Source organism: Miscanthus floridulus, chromosome 12 (assembly GCF_019320115.1).
Source record: "Miscanthus floridulus cultivar M001 chromosome 12, ASM1932011v1, whole genome shotgun sequence".
Taxonomy (NCBI): domain Eukaryota; kingdom Viridiplantae; phylum Streptophyta; class Magnoliopsida; order Poales; family Poaceae; genus Miscanthus; species Miscanthus floridulus.
Genome location: NC_089591.1, coordinates 28,719,396 through 28,739,496, shown reverse-complemented (window position 1 = coordinate 28,739,496; position 20,101 = coordinate 28,719,396). Strand labels below are relative to the sequence as shown.

The window sequence follows — 20,101 nt, the reverse complement described above, 5'->3', positions numbered from 1 at the left end:
CTCCATCCTTGGTTGGAGACCATCTTCTCGATCAGTATCTTTGCATCTACAACACTTAGCAAAAAGAATACACCACCACCAGCATCATCTAAATAGCTCCTACTAACGGCACTAATCCATGGTAGAAGTTCTATATCAACAGCTAGTCTTCCATGCCATGGTGCGGGCATGCAGAGACATACTCTTGCATTTGTTCCCAAGCCTCAGGAATCGACTCATCTACTAGTTGTTAAAAACTAGAGATCTTATTGCGAAGAGTGTTAGTCTTCCCCAAAGAGAAGGAGAAAAGGCAAAGACATATAGCCTCTTGGCTCACTCCCTTAATGGTGAAAGTGCTACAAATCTTCAAGAAATGTTGGAGGTGAGCATTTGCATCCTCATGGGCTTTCCCATAGAATGGACTAGCTTGAACCATCGTAATTAACGCTAGCTTCAGCTCAAAGTTAGCGTCCCCATTGATAGGGTCCGGTGGCTACATTAGCAGCCGAGGGTGCAGAAAAATCACGAATGGACTTATCGCCCATGATCATGTAGGGTAGTGATAGGATATGAGGAAAAAAGGATAAACTACTTAGGATAACTAAAAACATAGCTAGCAAATCTAGCAATATAAATCTGGGGCTAGTTGCCTTCCCCGGCAACGGCGCCAGAAATGCTTGTTGATATTTCTTAACGACTATTGGAGGATTCCACAAGCACACAGAACTATCATGTAGCACTTCGCTCGATGAGTACCGAGTGTCAAATTTATAATTTATCCCACAGGAAGGCGGAAGGCTAGAATTTATAAGTGGACTAGAATTTGCTAGAGGAAGGCTTGAGTTGATCCTAGGTAGGTGAATGATACTGGAGGATGAGTGTGAACTACCTAAACTAATTACTAAATACAAGCTAACCAAAGATAGCTAGGTGGGAGAGCGAGCAATTTATCTTTCTAGTAACTAAGGGTAAACAAATAACTAGGAGAAATACAATAGTACTTTGGGGCACAGCCCTCCTACCAACTAGAAGAGTTAAATTGATAAGGTCTGCCATGAGCCCTATGATTTAATAACTAGACCTATCATGGTCAAATACAGAATATGGACAAGGCTGTCATCACTTGTCACCTACCACAATCTATCTAGAGGCCTAGCCGTATCCACAGGTAATCTATAGCCTAAGCACCAAGCTTAATCCATAAACATACTACTTCGATCCGAGCTCCGATGAAATGAGATCAAAGCACCATAACCAGATGGTGGAACCGGTACAAACGAAAGACTACTAATGATAAGATAACATATGCTACTAATGCCAAACAACAAGCACTTAAGCTCACTAATGATAAATACTAATGACTAAGTATTTAAAGTAAAACAAGCAATACTAGAATAAAGTACTAAAATAAATACTGAATAAAGTAATGGAGAAATGAAAGAATTACAAAGGAGCTATACTAGACCCAGAAGACTCTTCCAGACTCCGAGAAGCTCCGCTCTTGCTCTACTCTACTATAGACTACTACTCTATAGCTAATGCTAAGCTAGAAAGCTAAGAGAAGCTTGGAAATGAATGGGGCCTTCTCCACCGAGCTCCACACCCACTATTTATAGTGTATAGTGAGAGGAGGAGTATTTGTAGGTAGTGGCAAGTTCGGTGGCCACCCTAGGGCACCAGGCGGAGGGAGTAGGGCGCCGGTAGGCCCTTGGATGCACCGTCTTAGCATCCAAGGGTGTTGGTTGCTCCTCCAAGGCTATTGTGAAGACAACACATGGTGAAACTCGGATGGTAGGTCGGTTGGTAAGTTGGTTGGAGGCTCCTCAGTGTATGACAATGGGCCCATGAATCTACCGGCCTCAAATCTTGTTCGTTGATCCAACTGCCTTGAATGGACGTTTCTCATTGGCTTTGGAGCAGCTCTCGTGGATCAGTGACATGGCTGGGCGGCACCCTAGTGGGGCCGAGCAGCGAGCCCAAGGCCTCCTGCCACGTCCACTTGCTTCTTATGTCCATATTTGTCACCTTTTTGGCCATAATTTGCCATATTTCCTGCATACAAATAATTCTACAAGCACAAGTGGAACTAGGTGAAATTTAAACATAATTCTTCACATGTGATGACTATTTACCTCATTTTACCATGCTTTTGGGTGAAATGTTGATGATCAAAACGGGTGTTAGTGATCGTCAACAGCAAGTAGGTTTTAGTTTTCGCCCAACGCGGGGAGCGGCTTGTCCATTGTAACCACGCGGTCGGAGCGGTGCGCCTCATTGTGGTCGATGGGTAATTTGAGTGGGACCTAATATCCTCCCCAATTGATGTGGAGTTTGGCTATGCCTCGTTGAGAGACATCCCATAGATCATCGATCATCAAGCTCGTTGGTCCCCGACCACCTCCACAGCGGTTAGAGGGCAAGATGCCTGCCCCCAGAGGGGGTCAACCTGGGTGACTTCAAAGCAGATGACTCAAACATAGGGTGGGATGGTCATGTGGCTCTACACCACTGATAAGATCCGCAGGGGCCCATCTCATCCTGCCTGTATCCCTTTGTGGCCTCAAGCCCATCTAAAGATCGGCCCAAGAGCAAATTTCCTTAGTGTGACTCGGGGTCACGTCCATGGCGGGTCGCTCTTATGCGTAGATTTAGGGGCGTGTGGCCTCCTTGATCATGTTGCACTAATGACACCCATTCGTGAGTAGTGAAGCGTCTTCTAAACAAAGGCGCGTAAACCAAAATGATATGAAAAAATGAAAAACACACATGGCCTACCTGGCCTAGATTATCGCGTGGGAGGCCGCCGCTCCGCCTTCCGCCCGGTCGCCACCCCTACTCTACGGGATTACCAAGGTGGCTAGTAATGGTCGTGGGCCTAGTTTGCTTTCTAAGGTTATCTTTGTGGGTATAAATCCGCTAAGGTGATGCGTAGTGGGAGGTATCGTTGTCTCATCCTCTACATCACCTTCTTTTCCTTCTTGCTCATGCGCTTGTAGTTGTTCATTCTGATGATGGATCGTGGGAAGTGCCTTCATGAGGATTCACCTGAGGTCGATAGGCCACCGTCACTCCTTCTGTCTTCCCTGCGAGAACAAGGGTAGGTGATTTCACATTACTCCTCGTATTTGACTGTGCTCGTCGTTAATTGTGGATGTGCTCAAGATCATTTCTCTAGCAATGGCATTGGAGACCAGAGGTCCTTCCGACACCACCTATCCTTGGTCCATTCTGGCTCTAGAGCCAGCAAGCCCCCATCCCCTATCCCTTACCATTGGGTGGCAAGGGATATGGAGCTTCGTGCTCAAAAGGGATGAGGCCCGCCGGCTACACTCAAGCTCTATCCGTGAGGTTGCTCAACTGAAGGCCCATGTGGACTATCTCCAGGCGACTCTCTAGGTGGTAGAGGAAGAGGTCATTGAGGCACGGGCGCTGGCTACCACCACGTGGGTGCGAGCGTATGGTGAGCTCTTATTATCACTAGTTCCTATTTGTCAGGTTTTTGTTCTCAGGTTTTGATGAGACTCTCCGGATTGCAGTGCTGGAGGAGCAGCTTGCAACATCCCCACTTGTGAGGTGGTGGGGGCTTGTCCCCGGGAAGGTCCCTCGGGCGAGAACCACTGCTAGGGTGAGGCCCTCGGAGCCTGGCGGGGGGTAGGTTTTGATGGGTGACTTGGTCACCGTAGCGGAAGCCACTACGGTGATCGTGAAGATGAGGGGTAGTCTTTATGGATGTAGCTAGGTTTCCTAAGTGGCACCGGGTGTTCTCGGTTTGCCTATGTGCTTCCCTGGTGGGCGATGTTGTAATGCCCATACTATCTATGCATGTGATTCATCGGTGGTTTTTAGTTCATGTTCGCTCCTACTGTCGCCCCGTCCTTGTTGTTTTTACATTACTTTTGTCTTAATTCGGCGTAAGTGGGTCCATGTTCTCTATCTATGGATGACTACTCATAGCATGTAGACTCTGGTTAGGGGTTGTCTAGCATAGGCGATGAGAGTGTGCGCTAGCGGGGGGGCTCACGTAAGCTCCCCCCATGGGCCGTGATGTTTGACCACTCGTGAGAAGCGGGTCGGGACGTCTTGAAGGTAGAACGCCTTCAAGGTGAAACGCGTGGGTTCTATGTCCTTAACTTTATTCATGCTTCACTTTAGCTAGTCAGGTTTGTTATTGCATCTATGTCTGTATGTGAATGTGATCAAATAACGAAGAAAGGGACAAGATTGATATCACCCATGCTTGTTTAGGGAGCAAACACTCACCCTGTCGTTGCTGCTCATGCTGAGGCGAACTCTCGAGCGTTCGCTTGTGGCAGGGTTGTCATGGTTCCTAGGCTTCGGGCTGGTGATGATACTTCTTTGCCACTCGAAGGGGTTGTAGCAAGTGTGGATCGTCCTCCTAGGCTTCCAGGGGTCAGCCCTTACCGGTTTGATGCCCTTGGCGGGTTCACGAGCCCCCAAGGATGGCTTTTTCGAGTTCGGACCACCATAGCTTCTGGCTGAGAGGGCTCGTGTGTTCTGGCACCTGAGCCTTTGTGGTGCGACGATGTTGTGGTCATCATGTCCCTACCTCTAGGTGCAGCTGCCACTCTTGACAAAGAGCTAGCGCGTCCTATCGCTTCAGAAGTGGGTTCTGAGTGCGACGTGGTTTGGTCTGCATGGCACGGTGCTTGGCACGCTCAGGGAGCCTGCTTCCTTGGTTGCATGTGCCTCTGAGTGACAACTGATAGTTTGCCGAGGCATGATGGGCGGTTTGCCTACCATATAGGATTAGATCCTGGTTCCAGGCTTGGCCTTGCGATGCGTGACACCGGGTAACCACCTGACCACTAACGACGTCACCGCATGGTGGCGGATAGTTCCATCATTCATGCGTGCCCTAACACGTGGCGTCCTGCTAGTTGCGGAGACACAGTTTGGGGCATGGTTCTACCGCTAGATCTAGACTTCCCCTACGGTTGACCTAGATAGGGTTAGAAGCTAGTGATGGGTGCTGACCCATTAGTATGGATAACCTCATGGTTCCCCAAAGGGATGTGGTCGGTTGAGGCCATTCCCTAGGTGAGTTCGCCACAAGCCATAGACCTTCGGCCTCCTGAGCGGAGGACTTGGCCATGACTGGTGATGAGAGAGGCTACTAGCCCCCCTACGTAGGTAAACTCTACATTGTTCCTGCTAGGGATAGTTCTGAGAGTGTGTCCTCCATGGACCACGGGACCTAAATCTCTATGGTGGAGATTTGGGCCGTGGCCGTAGGTAGACATAGGTGCTAGCCCTTTGTTGCTAGTGAACTCAGTTTTCATGGCGGATGTGGCCACCGTGGGCCATTCCACCAGCAAGTCCACCAACAGTGCGAGGAGCTATCGCTTCCTGCTCAACAATCGAGAGTGTGCGACTGTCCCCTACCTAGCCCACCAACTGTCAGTGTTTTGTAAACTAGACTAGTAAACTTATACGATAGTCGTGTTGCTCTAGGAAGACAATGGTAGCATCCAAAACACACGAGGATTTATACTAGTTTAGGCTAGAGCCCTACATCCAGTCTCAGAGATGATCGAGTGCATGTTCCTTGCTTGAATGCTCTAAAGTTCTTACAATGGGAGTCCAAGAATGGTGGAAGAGGTTCGAGAGCTAGAGCTAGGAGATGGACTGCTTGAAGGGAAGCTCCAGGGGCCCTACTACGATGGAGAATGAGTAAAATGGTAGAGGATGTCTAAAGATGGTGCCTTGGTTGCCCTTATATAGAGTTCAGGGCTAGGGCATGTATAGAGAAGGAGGTTCTCCCGACCAAAGGGTCATGGGCCTGAGGGAGGTCCTATCTAACTTGGCTTGCAAACTATGCCATCTTGTGGTGCACATCTGGGCATGGTTGTTGTCATAGTCCTATGGCCATATCGTGGCACGATGTGGCATGGTGCTACTGTGCTAGTCGTGGCAGTAATATAGGCACAGTGGTGGTTTGCCAGCCATCCTGTGCGATGTGGTATCCGCCATGGTCTTTGTCATCGCCTCCTGATTTTTTGGGGTGTCGTACAGGAGTTGGTATCTGCCCTTGGGTCATCAATTGCCTTGTTGGATGGAGGAGCTAAGGGCCATGACACCGATCGTTGGGGTTATTGCTTCCACCGGTCCAGATGGCCTCTAAGCAAGGCCTTCTTTGTGGATCCCATCCCGTAGTTGGTGGAATCATACATGTGTCTTGTTGGGCCATATTTGGCTAGTGGTTATTATACCAGTCGTCACCGCCTTGGGCGGTATTGTCTTGTCTAAGCCACTGGCATAGGGATGGCATCTGATCGAACTAAGGTGGCAGCTATCCCTCGATCCTTGTGGGGTCAAAGTGGCATGCCTACCCTTGTCAGAGCAGGTGGACTAAGGAACATAAGAATCATGTAGAGAAGACGCAATGGTTTATCTTGGTTCAGGCCAATTCGGTGCCTATGTCCAACAACTGATGATCCTTATACTCAAGAGCACCCAAAATCTTGGGGGTTACAATAGAGTGGAAAGGAAGAAAATTTGATAGGGGGATTAGCACGGTGCTAATCCTAAGGTTGCCTCACCACTGGTGGAGTCTCCCCCCTCGTCAGAGAGGAAGAAGATGGCGGGATGCGGTGGAGGAGGGGATCTCGATGCCCCTCTTCGAGTTGCCTTGCTCTTGGTCTTGAGCGGAGGTAGATGGAATGGAATGGAGTGTCTGGTGATCGAATCGGGATCCTCCCCCCTCTAGGTCCGACTTTTTCTCTTATGTAATGAGATAGGTTGGGTACAAGGTGGTTTGGGGGTTCTAGTCTATGGTCTTCATGCGCTGAAGTCTAGGAGGGGCTTGTAGGGGTGCACCGTGGACCGTCGAGGTGTCTTGGATCTGAAGAAGCCTGGGCATCATTTGACTGCTCTGTTCTAACACTCTACGTGTTAGACGGTGTTGGCTTGGACCGGCCTCCTCTAGGTGAGACCTTCTGGAGTCTTCTTAGTGGTGAAGGAGGTTAGCTCTAGGGGCTGACATGTGCACCTAAAAGCCCTCAAGCCCCTGGAGGCTGCATGAAGCTTTGTCTTCTTGTGTCATGCCCCGGACATGACCCTGTTAGAGTTGTAGTTGGCAGGGGCACGCCTAGGGAATGATGCTAGGGAGCCCCCGGGCATTGGTAGCCTAGGGCTTGTCTTCTTATGCCTGGGCCTTGGCTGGCATTATTAGCCGGCAGGAGCCAAGGGCCTGGGCCGAAGGTGCTGTAGATCAGGAGCCCATGGCTCGTGGAAGCCCCTAAGCCCTAGGTGGAAGCTGCGGTTGAGTCAGGCTTGGCCAGGTCTCTTTGCTAGAGGGTGTGCTCAAGCGTACCTGATGGGCATAGCCCTTAAGCCCCCGGGCGATCCTAAAGGGGTCAGTCGGGGGGTCTTCTTCATTCGGGAACCATAGGACCCGAGGCTTAACATACCTGTATGTTAGGATCTCGTTAGGAGCCCCTGAGCCTTTGTGGCCTCACCTGGTGTGATGGCGATGAAGGGCTAAATTCAATCTTCTGGTAACCAAACCCTCCTTAGCGAGGATGGCTTCCGCTAGTGGGAGTGTTGTGCCCTGCTTGGGGCCTTCTGCGACTATGCGATGGATGCTGCTTGGCCATTGAGGCTAAGCGAAGATGGTTCTGATCCCTTCATGTGTCCATGTCACATGGGTCTTTGACTTGAGCGAGAGCTCACACGGACTCATCTGGGAGTCATCGACTATAGGCCTGAGGCACCCTCCTTTCTGATTGGAGCCTACCGTGGGCCAAGTGATCAAGAGTGCTGGGCTCTGGCTCAGGGTCATATGATTATCCAAAGCTCCATGCCCTTCTATGGGCTACAATAACAGGTCCTGATCCCCTCAAGTCGTCCTTCTAGGGCCGACCCTCTATAGCCATAGATCAGGGAAGTGGGAGCACACCGAGGCTCGGACGGAGGCCCTTGTTGGGCCCACTACTTAGCAGCTCCTAACCCAACTCCAAGGAGTTAGTTGGTTTTTGGGGGATGTGCCACACGAGTGCCCGTTGATTAGAGGGTCAGGCTGCTCCATCTAGGGAGTCAGCATAGCCCTAGAAGCCATTGTGGGGCCTCCTAGCCAGTGAAGGAGGCGGCTTCTAGGTGTGTCTCGTCTGTTGACGCCTTACGTAGGCGGTTGATGGTGACTGGGCCGTTGTGCCTGGTGGAGGAGTTATGACATGCGCACGCACCCCCACACCATCCCGTCTCATCTAGGAGATGGGATGTCAAGGCCACATGGAGCAGATCTGGTGGAGGAGGAGCCATGGCACTTGATGCGCATGGATCTGAACCATCGACGATAGCCGGTGGCCCTGGGGATGCGGATCCCCCCAAGTCCCATGAGAAGGCATGCGTGGAGTGTGCAGCACGCATGGGGAAAAGTGGAGCGGGGACTTGACTTGTTGCTAGTGGTTCCCTGACTCCACCTTTACTACACGGCCATCATCACGCAACTGCCCAGAGGTGTGCTGAGGGGATTTAAGGGATGCCTAGCTGGTTTCTCAGAGTACTTTGTAGCCGCTGATGGCTGATCGGAGGGCCCAGAGCCGCTCATAGCGCACTACCTTTGGCTATAAGGGGAGGCCCCTGGGGGATGCGGCGTCTTCAATCCCTTCTTCTAGCCTCCTCCCTTCTTCTTCCTCAGATCCATCTTCTTCGCCGGTGATGGTGGTGGTGATGAAGTGCAGCGCTTCCTTCCGAGTGAGCTTGGTGTTGTCTGCTGGACGACTATGTCTTTGAGGGTGGAAGGACTCCAATGGCGAGGAGCCGACGGCATTACATAGAGGCAGTTGTAGAACCACAGTGCTAGGCGAGACACCAGGGCCTCTATTGTCGCCGCCGGCCCCAGCATCCAAGGTCATGCCCTGAGTTGCCAGTGCCAATGCCTCCTCGATGCCAAGGGTCATTGAGTCCCTACCCTACTACACCTCCTTAACAAAGGGGAAGCATCCTGATGTCTCAGGCTACTGAGGTCTTTCTATTTTGTCAGTGGACAAGTCAGCGGCCTAGGGTCTCGGTGATCCTTCGCACTGGCGAGCTTGGTCGAGCGCTACCGGTCCCAAGCGGGGATCGGCTCCTAAGCTCTGGTGAGGCGCGGCTAGCCCCGCCTTCACTATGCTTGTCTATGTGCTATGGAAGCTCGACCAGGGGGCCCGACCTAGCAACCGTGGCCTTTGCTACCGTGCTAGTGGGTCAGTAGCAGTTTTTACCACCATATATTGTAATCAGGTCATTCCTAATCAATGAAATGCAATTACTTTCGTGTGTAATCCCATTTATTTTTGGTCTTGAGTCATGCTCAGAGACTTGATCCCTCATTTGGCTGGGATGTTATGATGATGGTTTCATTGGCCAAGATCGTCGCGCCCATGCTGCTAGCGGGTAAGTCCATGAGAACCATAGGTTTACAGTCATTCCATGCCCCGGTCATGTCCCTAGGGGAGAGATTCTTGGCTTCTTGATGGAGCCACTCATATAGATCTCAAGCCCATCTATCGGTGCTCGGGGGCTCGCTACCTCCCTCATTGGGTCACCATGAGTGGCTCGAGGCTGATACTCGGACATCACACATCCGACGATTGGGACGCTTCTAAGCGTCCCGGCTATAGCCACGTGGGCTCGTCTCCTAAGCATCCCTTGCACTTTTAGTTGCTTTGGGTGACCTTGAAGCCGAGTGGACTAGCCTTGAACCCTTGGTGATGCCCCTTCTGGGGGCCCTCGGACTAACATGCGGTGGGGTGGAATGATCCAATGAAGGATCGGGAGATAGGCAGACCTGTGTAGAAAAAAACGGAATGGACACAAGAGAGGGGAAATTGGGCATAGTTTGTAACGCGATGGCCAAGGCCGCTTTGTTAGTGCCTTACCGATCTTTCGCCCGCTCCTCCTGCTCCATCTGTCCCATCCTCACCTCACTTGAGGGCCTTCTATAGTGGTTCTCCTTCTAAAAAGATCAGCAAGTGGTTAGCTCGGTCGATCCTCCAATGCGGCCAAGCCACTATTGGGATGGCTCGGGTCAAGGAAGATAGCGAATAGAGTAGACAGAGGTAAGCAAAGCAAGAGGGTTGGGGTTCAGGACTTATCTTGGTTTCTATTGTTGGAGGGTAGGATGGCGAAGGAGGTCAGTAGGCGGGCCATGGCTCAGGAGGCATCACTTCTGGGTGGATGGCTTGGCGATGGCCTTCCCTCATGGAAAAAGATGGAACTCACCACATCGGGTTAGCCCCTTCTAGGGAGCCAAGCGCCTAGATGGAGGGGCCAGTCGATCCACCTCTGCTCCTAGAGGTCTTGACTGCCTTGCCGATGCTCGGTTAGTCAATCATCACTGCCATCTTGGAGGCTTCCTCCGTCGATGCCCTTCCTACGTCATGGCCAAGGCCATCGGGTGCACAGGGGCGACGAGCATGGCCGCTTGGGTGACACAGTCTTTCTCATAGTAGTAGGCTTGCTCGAAGTTGCCCTCAACGGTGATGAACCCCTTCAGGCCAGGCATCTTGAGCTTGAGGTTGGTGTAGTTGGGAATGGCCATGAACTTGGCAAAACATGGTCGACCAAAGAGGGCATGGTAGACACCAGGGAAGTCATTGACCTCGAAGGTGAGTGGCTCCTTGCGAAAGTTGTCTGGCTAGCTAAAGGTGATGTTGAGCTGGATGCGCCTGAGGGGCACGCTTCCTTCCTTGGCACAATCCCATAGAACGGTGCCTTGCTAGGGCACAAGTAGCTTTGAGGGATGCCCATCTTGTCGAGGGTGCTGGCATAGAGTATGTTAAAGCTGCCACTCCCATCCATTAGCACCTTGGTGAGGCATGTGGTGCCCATAATTAGGCTAACCATGAGCGGGTAGCACCCCGGATGGGGGACACGATTGGGATGGTCTTCTTAGTCAATGGTGATGGCCATCTAGAACCACTAGAGCCATGTCGGGGCAGCGAGCATGTGGACGACGTTCACCTCCTGCTCGGTGATGTGGCGCTACCGGCGGGATTCATATGCCTGGGAGCCATTGAAGGTCATGAGGTAGTGCTCAGCCTTGAGGAACTCGTTGTCTTCCTCCTAGGCACCATCCACCAGGTCGCCAGCCTTTGGGGCAATCTTCTAGGCCTAGCCCTGTTGGGCAAGGGTGCTATGGATGTAGCCCTTCATGGTAGCGTAGTCTTTGAGAAAATTCTTTGCCTGCCCCCATGGAATGAGCAAGGGGGCTCGAGTGCCTTCTCATAGTGTTTCGGGCATGCAGCATGCCCGTGGGGCTGAGGTCTAGCAGTGCGGTTAGCCGCAGCTACCATCTCCTCGCCACTATGCTTCATGTCCATGTTTTGCCTATTGTGGTGTCGCTAGGATGAGGTGGGATCATTGGCACTGTCACCACCACTGAGGTGGCCAGCGACCTTGGCTTTCTCGCTGAAGTTGGGGCCTAGATGGCCTCCTCACTAGTGGCATACTAGGTGGCGACATCTAGAATCTCCCACGTCGTGTGTTGGGTCTTGCGGCCAAACGTGTGGATGAGCGCCTCATAGGTCATGCCATAGATGACGGCATTGATCACATCGGCGTCGATGATGTTTGGGAGCTCATTGTGTTTCTTGGAGAAGTGCTGAATGTACTCCCGGAGGGTCTTATCGGCCCTCTACTTGAAGTTACAGAGATCTAGGAGTTCCCTAGGTAGGTGTAGGTACCCCAAAAGTGGCTGATGAAGACCGCACGAAGATCACCCTTGCAGCGGATGCTGCCAGGCTTGAGCTGCTCGAGCCAAGCTCTGGTTGACCTTGACAGAAGCAGAGGAAGGTACTAAATGGTGAAATCATTATCTAACCCTCTGGCCTTCATGGCGAGGTGGTAGTCCTTGAGCCAATGGTCCGGGTTGGTCTCACTGTCGTACTTGGAGATGTATGTTAGTGGCCAGAAGTGCCTAGGGTAGGGGACCACCTGGATCGCTTCCTCAAATGCCAAGGGGCCAAGGTGATCTGGGACGGGGCCCCTACCCCATCGCTTAGGGGTATAAGACTATGCCTAAGCATGGCGCCTAGGCTCAGTGATCACGAACATCGCGATCATCGCTGATTCGGTGCCACACGAGGGGACGCTAAGGAGAAAGGTCATGCCTTCACTCCTATCGAGGTTTGGCGTGCTAGGTCCACAGCTGATCGGAGCTGTTGCCGGAGGTGTCACCATAGCTCCTCGCCACATATAGGGCATGAGCGTTGAAGTGCCCCCATTGGCGATGGCCATCGTTTGGGATAGCTGGGAGAGCGTAGCGCGGCGCCGAGAGGCTAAACTCTTGGCCTACTGTTTGAGGGTGACTCAGAGGAGCTGCTTTGCCTCGTTCAGCTGCTTGTTGGTCTTCGGGTTTGGCGTGTCAGAGATGTCTTCTAGGGGCAAGCGGCTGTCCCAGTGTTGTACACTGTGCAGGGGAAGCAAAGGCTGATGGGAGCCCTCGTGCGAGCATCATCATCATCGAGAGGGTGTGCGGTTTGCTACTGCACAGAGTCCTACCTTTGGCGCTCAAGCTCTGCCTCGGCGGCCTCCAAGTCTACCTACCGAGCGTGCAAGCGGTCTGCCTTCTCCTAAAGGTAGGCCATGTGGTTGTGAGGACTCTGGTCTGGTGGCATGAGCCTAGGTGCCTCCTCAGCAAGATTGTCGCCGTGGATGTGGTAGCACATGCATGGTGAGGTGTCATAGTTGACGTTGTCAGAGTTGTACTCTTGTCCGTTACATGAGAGGACCTCGAGGAAGGTGCGGAGCAATGGAATGTCTATCCCTGCTATGCTGGAGAGGATGTTGCTCTACGGTGCCTCGTGACTGATGAGGTCCTCTAGCTCCATCTAGAAGGGCACCGCCACATTCTGTATCCCGAAACACGGGTTTGGGAGGTATTACCAGAAGTGATCAGGTGGTGGGAGCACCTCACCAACGGCAATCTGGTAGTGGATGTTGGCCAGCATGTAGAACATCTAGCAGTAGTCTGACATGGTGGGGTTCAGGCCCAAACCGTGCAAGATTTGATGGGCCAGGACCTTGAGATATGCTCCCAATAGTCCTAGCAGAGGAGGCACCGCTAGGGGCTCGTTGCCCACTAGTCCAGCCCTGTGAAATGGACGAAGCTCGCTATAGCAGTTGGCGATGTAGGCTAGGCTCCCAAAGTTGAGGACCTGGCCCAGAGCGAAGGCACCGGCCATGACGGAGAACTTGCTAGGGAAGCGAACACCACTGTTTGGGGCAGCGCCGCTTGCTCCGGCGATGAGGTGGGTCTCTCTGGCCACCATAGAACCAGAATCGCACCTAACACTGCCCCCTACCTGGCATGCCAACTATCACTTGGTCAAAACCACAACATGCATGTTGTTCGAGTCGGTGTTAGAGTACGGGGTCTCCGGTGGCTTGGGTGGACTCAGGAACATAAGAAGCACATAGAGAAGACGCAATGATTTATCCAGGTTCTAGCCAATTCGGTCCCTACATCCAGCAGCTGATGATCCTTATACTCAAGAGCACCCAAAATATGGGGGTTACAATAGAGTGTAAAGGAAGAAGATTTGGTAGGGGGTTAGCTCGGTGCTAATCCTAAGGTTGCCTCACCACCGGTGGAGTCTCCTCCTCATTGGAGAGGAAGGAGACAACATGATGTGGTGGAGGAGGGGCTCGTGGTGCCCCTCTCTGGGTTGCCTTGCTCTTGGTGCAGAGCAAAGGCATGGTGGTTCATTGTGCCATTAGGTGTGCCCAAGTTCTTTACATGTCGATCCCTAGGGTCGAGGACCCCGAGAGATTTGGGTATTTTCTGTATACGCAAGCATGGTGTTTGGGTATGGAGAGACAGGTGAATGTATTGTCCCTTTCCATGGTAGAGGGGTAGGCGGCAGGTGGTGATAGCCCTGTTCGTCCCTTGTAATCCCCCATGTTCGACTGGGGTGTAGGAGTCTAAATTGTCACATGAGGTTGCTAGTAGACTAGTACGCGGTGGCCTCCCGACCTGTTTCACACATAGCCCTAAAACTAATTATGTAACTTGTATGATCATTAACTAATCTTTATATGACTATACTAGACCAAGGCCTGCACGACTTAAATTATTCTTTTATTCTTTCTTTTCTATTTTATCTTTTGAGGAATGCCAAGTGTGTGTCCACTATCTTGAAATCACCGTTCTTACCCCTATTATAAATATTGGTGTACTTGCAAGCATTATTATTCAAGTTCATATCCATACTAGACTCTTAATCAAATGCCTTCCTTTGGGAAAATATAAATAACAATACCCTAAATACTTCCAGGTGAAATGCTACAATGATAACTCCGTGCACTTGTGGATAAATATCTAAAATTGTTAAGAAACTATCAAGGCTATTACTTAGTGACATTGCTAATCACTAGTGATGTTACTAAGAAATATCAACAAGCACTTCTGGCGTAGTTACTGGGAATACAAACCTCGTAGCTATGCTAAGTGCCAACAAGCATTTCTGGCGCCGTTGCCAGGGATGGATTCTATCTCCATACTTGGTGATTGCGCTAAGAAATGCCAACAAGGGGCTTGTAGCGGTGCATCATGGACCATTGAGGTGTCTTGGAGCTAAAGAAGCCTAGGTGTCATCTGGCTGCTCTGTTCTGACACTCTACATGTTAGACGATGTCGGCTTGGACCGGCCTCCCCCGAGTGAGACCTTCTGTAGTCTTCTTGGTGGCGAAGTAGGTTGGCTCCAGGGGCTGACGCACGGCCCAAGAAGCCCTCGAGCCCCCAGAGTGTGGGGGTATTAACCCCTATACCCTTATGGCTAAGCTTGGGCTAGCTCAGATCAGTGGGTCCGGTCCACCAAAAGATGACGCGCGGCTCGGCCAACCCGTTTGGAGTCCCACGCAAGGAGTCAAGATAGATTTGGCGATCAAGCAAGATCTTGGTCGGTTAGAATAGGAATCCTTATCCGGTCACCTATGGCAATTGTAACTGACTAGGATTAGTTTCCAGATCTGTAACCCTACCCCCCAGACTATATAAGGCGGGTAGGGGACCCCTCTAAAAAACATCTCTCATTGACATACAACAATACAATCAGACGCAGGACGTAGGTATTATGCCTTCTTGGCGGCCGAACCTAGATAAAACCTCGTGTCTGTCTTGCGTCACCGTCTTGTTTGTGGCTTGCGCATCTGTCTACCAACAATCTACTACCTTGGGCATACCCCTAGGTAGACTACTGACCATATTTTGTTGACAGTGGCACGCTAGGTAGGGGGTGTGCGTACTGCTCTCCAAGCAAACAAGATGGTCATCATCTCTGGCTCCGTGGCTACGCCGAACGGCCTCACGTTCACCATTGGCCAGATCACCTGGACCACTGGCTCCGATGACTTCACCGCCATGACTACGGAGGAGGCGCGGATTCAATCTGCATCGACCATTGCTTCACCTACATCGGCTACGGCTCCAACCAGCTTGGATATGGCTCTAACCACAATGGATCCGGCTCCGACCATGGTACATCTGGCTCCGACCATGGCACATCTAGCTCCGACCACGCCTACATCATCTTCAGCCATGCTGACAACCCGTCATTCACTCCCCCGCTACAAAGGGAAGCAGATCGACAACACCGACCTGCTCGACTCCATCGATCAGGTCGGCACCAAACTCGCTGAAACCCTAGCTCTGGTAAGTGCAATTCAAAGTCAACCTAATGAGCAGGTAGCCACTCCCCACAATAGATCTACCTGACTAGCTCGGGCCAGCCGTCCTACACAACTTGGTACAGATCTCGTGGTTATATCTACTCCTAAAGGGCGCTCCGCTCGTCGCCAGCCAGCCTCCGCGACGAGCCTCTGGCTCTTCGAGTACGAAGCCCCAACGGAGAACTACCAGGCCTAGCCCTATGGCCCGGGAAATGCTACCTCCAACTACATGTATAACATACAACGCTGCTCAGATCTATGTTCTGTACATCAGCCTCGGCCGAGGCCAAGCAACTTCATCAACATGATCCGGGTTGAGGATTATCAAGAAGGATCCGTCCACATGGTCCAAGAGGGTGACTCTAGCTCCTCGTCTGGCATCGCATCTAATGCCTCCGTCCACACCGAGCTCTAGCATCACGATGATGAAGGCGTCGAATATGATCTGGATATCCCAGACCACGCCCTGGGGTTCCCACAATTCCCATCTTTCCCACCAAGGCGAGGGGATTTGATCAATGTTGTCAGCAATGACGAACCGCCAGCAGTTGGCAAAATAGAACAAGAAAGGATTGCACGCGAGGCACGCAATATTGACCGGTTTAATCACTGGCAAATCGAAGCTGAAGTAGAAGAGGAGGCACGACGCATAAGGGTCTAGCCACATGACCTCAATAATGCTTTCGACAGGGTGGGGGACAAATAGGTCTTCAGGACTCCAAGTGCCAATGTAGCCATTGCTATGGCGATAATGCAACGGTTACCCGATACCCCGGAAACCCAAGCAGTTCATGATGAAATACAAGCCTATCTGACGGCTGCTATGGCCCAGACCACAGAGATTGTAAATCAAGCCCAGGCTCCATTCGTCTCAGTCGAGTCAAGCCACAGCCGCCAATACTCAAGTCGCTCACAGCCACCCAACCAACGTGGCTCGCACAACAACGATCCATCAAACAATCGTCAAGGTGGCCATGATGGTGGCCGGGATGACAACCGCCGTCGGGAGGACAACCATCGCGATGTTTAGGATGATAACCACTGAGACAACTACGACAATCGCCGCAATAACCATGGTCACAGGGCTAATCGAGATGGCAACCGAGAATGCCACGATGGCAATAACGATCTCCGCCATTACCTCGGAGGACGTGATCTACGCGCTCGCATCAACCAGAGAGCCAACGACCGTGCATCCCATGAAAGCTATCGCCGTATGGAATATGACACTGCCCATGGCCCGCCGGGTTTGAAGCAGTTTACTCCACACCTTCGCCAAGTCATATGGCCCAAGAACTTCAAGCTCAAGAAACTTTAGAAGTACAATGGCAAGGAGAACCCCGAATTATGGGTCATGCTCTACGAAACTGCGTGGAGATCAGCCATGGCTGACGAGCACATCATGTCTAACTATTTCCCAGTCGCTGTTGGCCACGCGGGTCACCAATGGCTGGTTAGCTTGCCGGTGAACTACTTTGATTCTTGGCAAGAGCTCAAGCAAGCCTTCATCGACAACTTCATTGCTACTTGTGAACAACCTGGCAACAAATATGATCTGCAACGAATTCAAGATCGAAAAGATGAGCCACTGCGCGAATACGTTTGGTGTTACTCGAAGATGCGCATCAAGGTCCCAGTAATCTCCGACAACGAGGCAATCGAGGCTTTCATCACTAGCCTCCGCTTCCACGACACCCTAAGGGACAAGCTCCTACGCAACAGCCTAAATCGGTCATAGCACTCCTAGCCACCGCTAAGAAATATGCGGACGCCGATGACGCTAAAAAGATAATTATTGAAGAAGCAGCAAGGGTTCCACGCTCCTACCACCCCCCACCCCGCGACGACTACTGCGACAACCGTGGTCGGAATGACAATTTTGACCACCGCAACCAACACAATGACTCCCATGACCACCGCGACCAACGTAATCAGTGGCATAACCGCCGTGACGATTACAGGGGCAAGCGTGCTTGGGAAGACGACGGCGAGGTCAACACCGTTAAAAAAGGTGGCGGACGTCGTAACTACGAAGACGACTACGCCAAAGCATTGAAAGGGCCCTGCTAGCTCCATCCTAAGTCAAACCATACCATGGAGAATTGTCATGTTCTCAAGTCTATCTACACACGTCAACAGGCTCTGAATACATCCGACAAGCCTAACGACGCAGGGGAACAGCGCAATGAGGATAACGACGATGAAGACGTAGATCCTCATCACAAGTACGTCAAGCCAACCGATCATGTGCACACCATCATCGGAGGTAAAGTGTCCATCGAGACCAAACGAGAACACAAGCTGCTTGCCCATGCTTGCTTGAACGTGGCCAACACCGACAACCTCCTCACCGATCCGCAACTCCCTCCGTGGTCTCACCATGAAATCTCCTTCAGCAGAAAGGACCAATGGGTCGTAATACCTGAGTCAAGACATTTTCCCCTAGTCCTCGATCCTTGTATCAACAAGGTTCAGTTCGATAGAGTACTGATCGACGGCGGCGGCTCCATCGATATACTGTTCAAGAATAGTCTGCCTGCCCTGAAGATAGCCTAGGCGGACCTCAAGCCATACGAGGCATAGTTCTGGGGTGTTCTCCCCGGACAGAGCTCTACGCCTCTCGAGCAGATCTTGCTACCTGTGTAATTTGGGACCCCAGACCACTTCTGCACTAACTACGTCAACTTCATGGTCGCTGACTTCGACGGCACCTACCATGCTATTCTTGGTCGACCGTCGCTCACCAAGTTCATGGCCATACCTCATTACAGGTATCTGGTGCTCAAGATGCCTACTGAGAAGGGAGTTCTAACCCTCTAAGGCAATGTGTATGCAGCTTATACCTACGAGGACGACAGATTCAAAATAGCAGAGGCTCATGACCTCTCTATTCGCATGGCCGAGACCATGCTCAACGCCAAGAAGACCTCGGCCGACCACCTGGAGATCTTAGAGCTTGAGGCTCCACGCAAGAACATCAAGTCTAAGGAGCACAAGGTGATCCAGCTGGTCGACGGTGATCCTAGCAAAATGGCCCTTATTGGGGCCAACCTGGATCCCAAATAGGAAGATGCGCTCGTTAGGTTCTTGAGGAGCAATGTGGATGTGTTCGCATGGAAACCTACTGACATGCCCGATGTACCTCGGAACTTGATCGAGCACTCCTTGAATGTCAACGGCAAGGCCAAACCTATCAAGCAGAAGCTACGACGGTTCGCTCGCGACAAAAAGGAGGCGATTAGGGTAGAAGTTACGTAGCTTTTGGCAGCTAGATTTATCAAAGAAGTGTATCATCCAGAGTAGTTTGCCAACCCGGTTCTTGTACGTAAAAAGAATAATGAATGGAGAATATGTGTTGATTACACTGATCTCAACAAACACTACCCTAAGGACCCGCTTCGGCTTACCTCGCATAGACGAGGTCGTAGATTCAACCGCCGGTTGCGAGCTGCTTTCCTTTCTCGATTGCTACTCTGGTTATCACCAGATCGCTCTCAAAAAGGACGACTAGATCAAGACATCTTTTATCACACCTTTTGGCGCCTACTACTACACGACCATGTCGTTCGGGCTCAAGAACGCCGGGGCTACCTACCAACGCGCTATACAGGCCTACCTCAAAGAAGAGATAAAAGACAACCTTGTCGAGGCTTATGTTGATGATATAGTTGTCAAAACCAAGGAAGCACATACCCTTGTTGACAACCTAGAACGCACCTTTGCAGCCCTTAACACATTCCAGTGGAAATTAAAACCAAAGAAGTGCATCTTCGGTGTTCCTTCTGGCATACTACTTGGCAACATCGTCAGTCACGTCGGCATACACCCTAACTCGAAGAAAGTAAAAGATGTCTTGGACATGAAGCCACCCAAAAAGGTGAAGGATGTTTAGAAGCCTACCAGATGCATGGCCGCCCTCAGCCATTTCATATCAAGATTAGGCAAAAAAGGATTACCATTCTTTAAACTGCTCAAAGCATCCGAAAAGTTTGAGTGGTCGGAGGAAGCGGACGCTGCCTTCACATAGCTGAAACAATATCTTACGTCACCTCTGGTCCTTACTGCTCCTAGAGAAGACGAAACACTCTTGCTTTACATTGTGGCTACTAATCGAGTGGTCTCCACTACCATGGTGGTCGAGCACGACGAGCCCGGCCATGTCTACAAGGTATAGCGGCCAATCTATTTCATCAGCGAGGTGCTCAATGAGTCCAAGACCAAGTACCCACAGATTCAGAAGTTGATCTACGCCATACTGATAACATCCCAAAAGTTGAAACTTTACTTTGATGGATATCATGTGGTGGTCATGACTGAGTACCCTCTGCGAGACATCATTAGCAACAAGGATGCGAATGGGCGCATCGTCAAATGGGCAATGGAGCTATGCCCCTTCTCCTTGGAATTTGCAAGCCATACTACAATCAAGTCTCAGGCACTCGTCGATTTC

The 20,101-nt window shown here is 51.3% G+C and overlaps 1 non-coding gene across 1 annotated transcript; it reads left to right on the top strand.

Moving 5' to 3' along the window:
* Positions 1–152: 152 nt before the first annotated feature.
* LOC136498693 (small nucleolar RNA R71) lies at positions 153–259 on the top strand. Its single transcript, XR_010769702.1, has one exon. It is a non-coding gene; the product is annotated as a small nucleolar RNA R71 (small nucleolar RNA).
* The last annotated feature ends 19,842 nt before the right edge of the window (positions 260–20,101 follow it).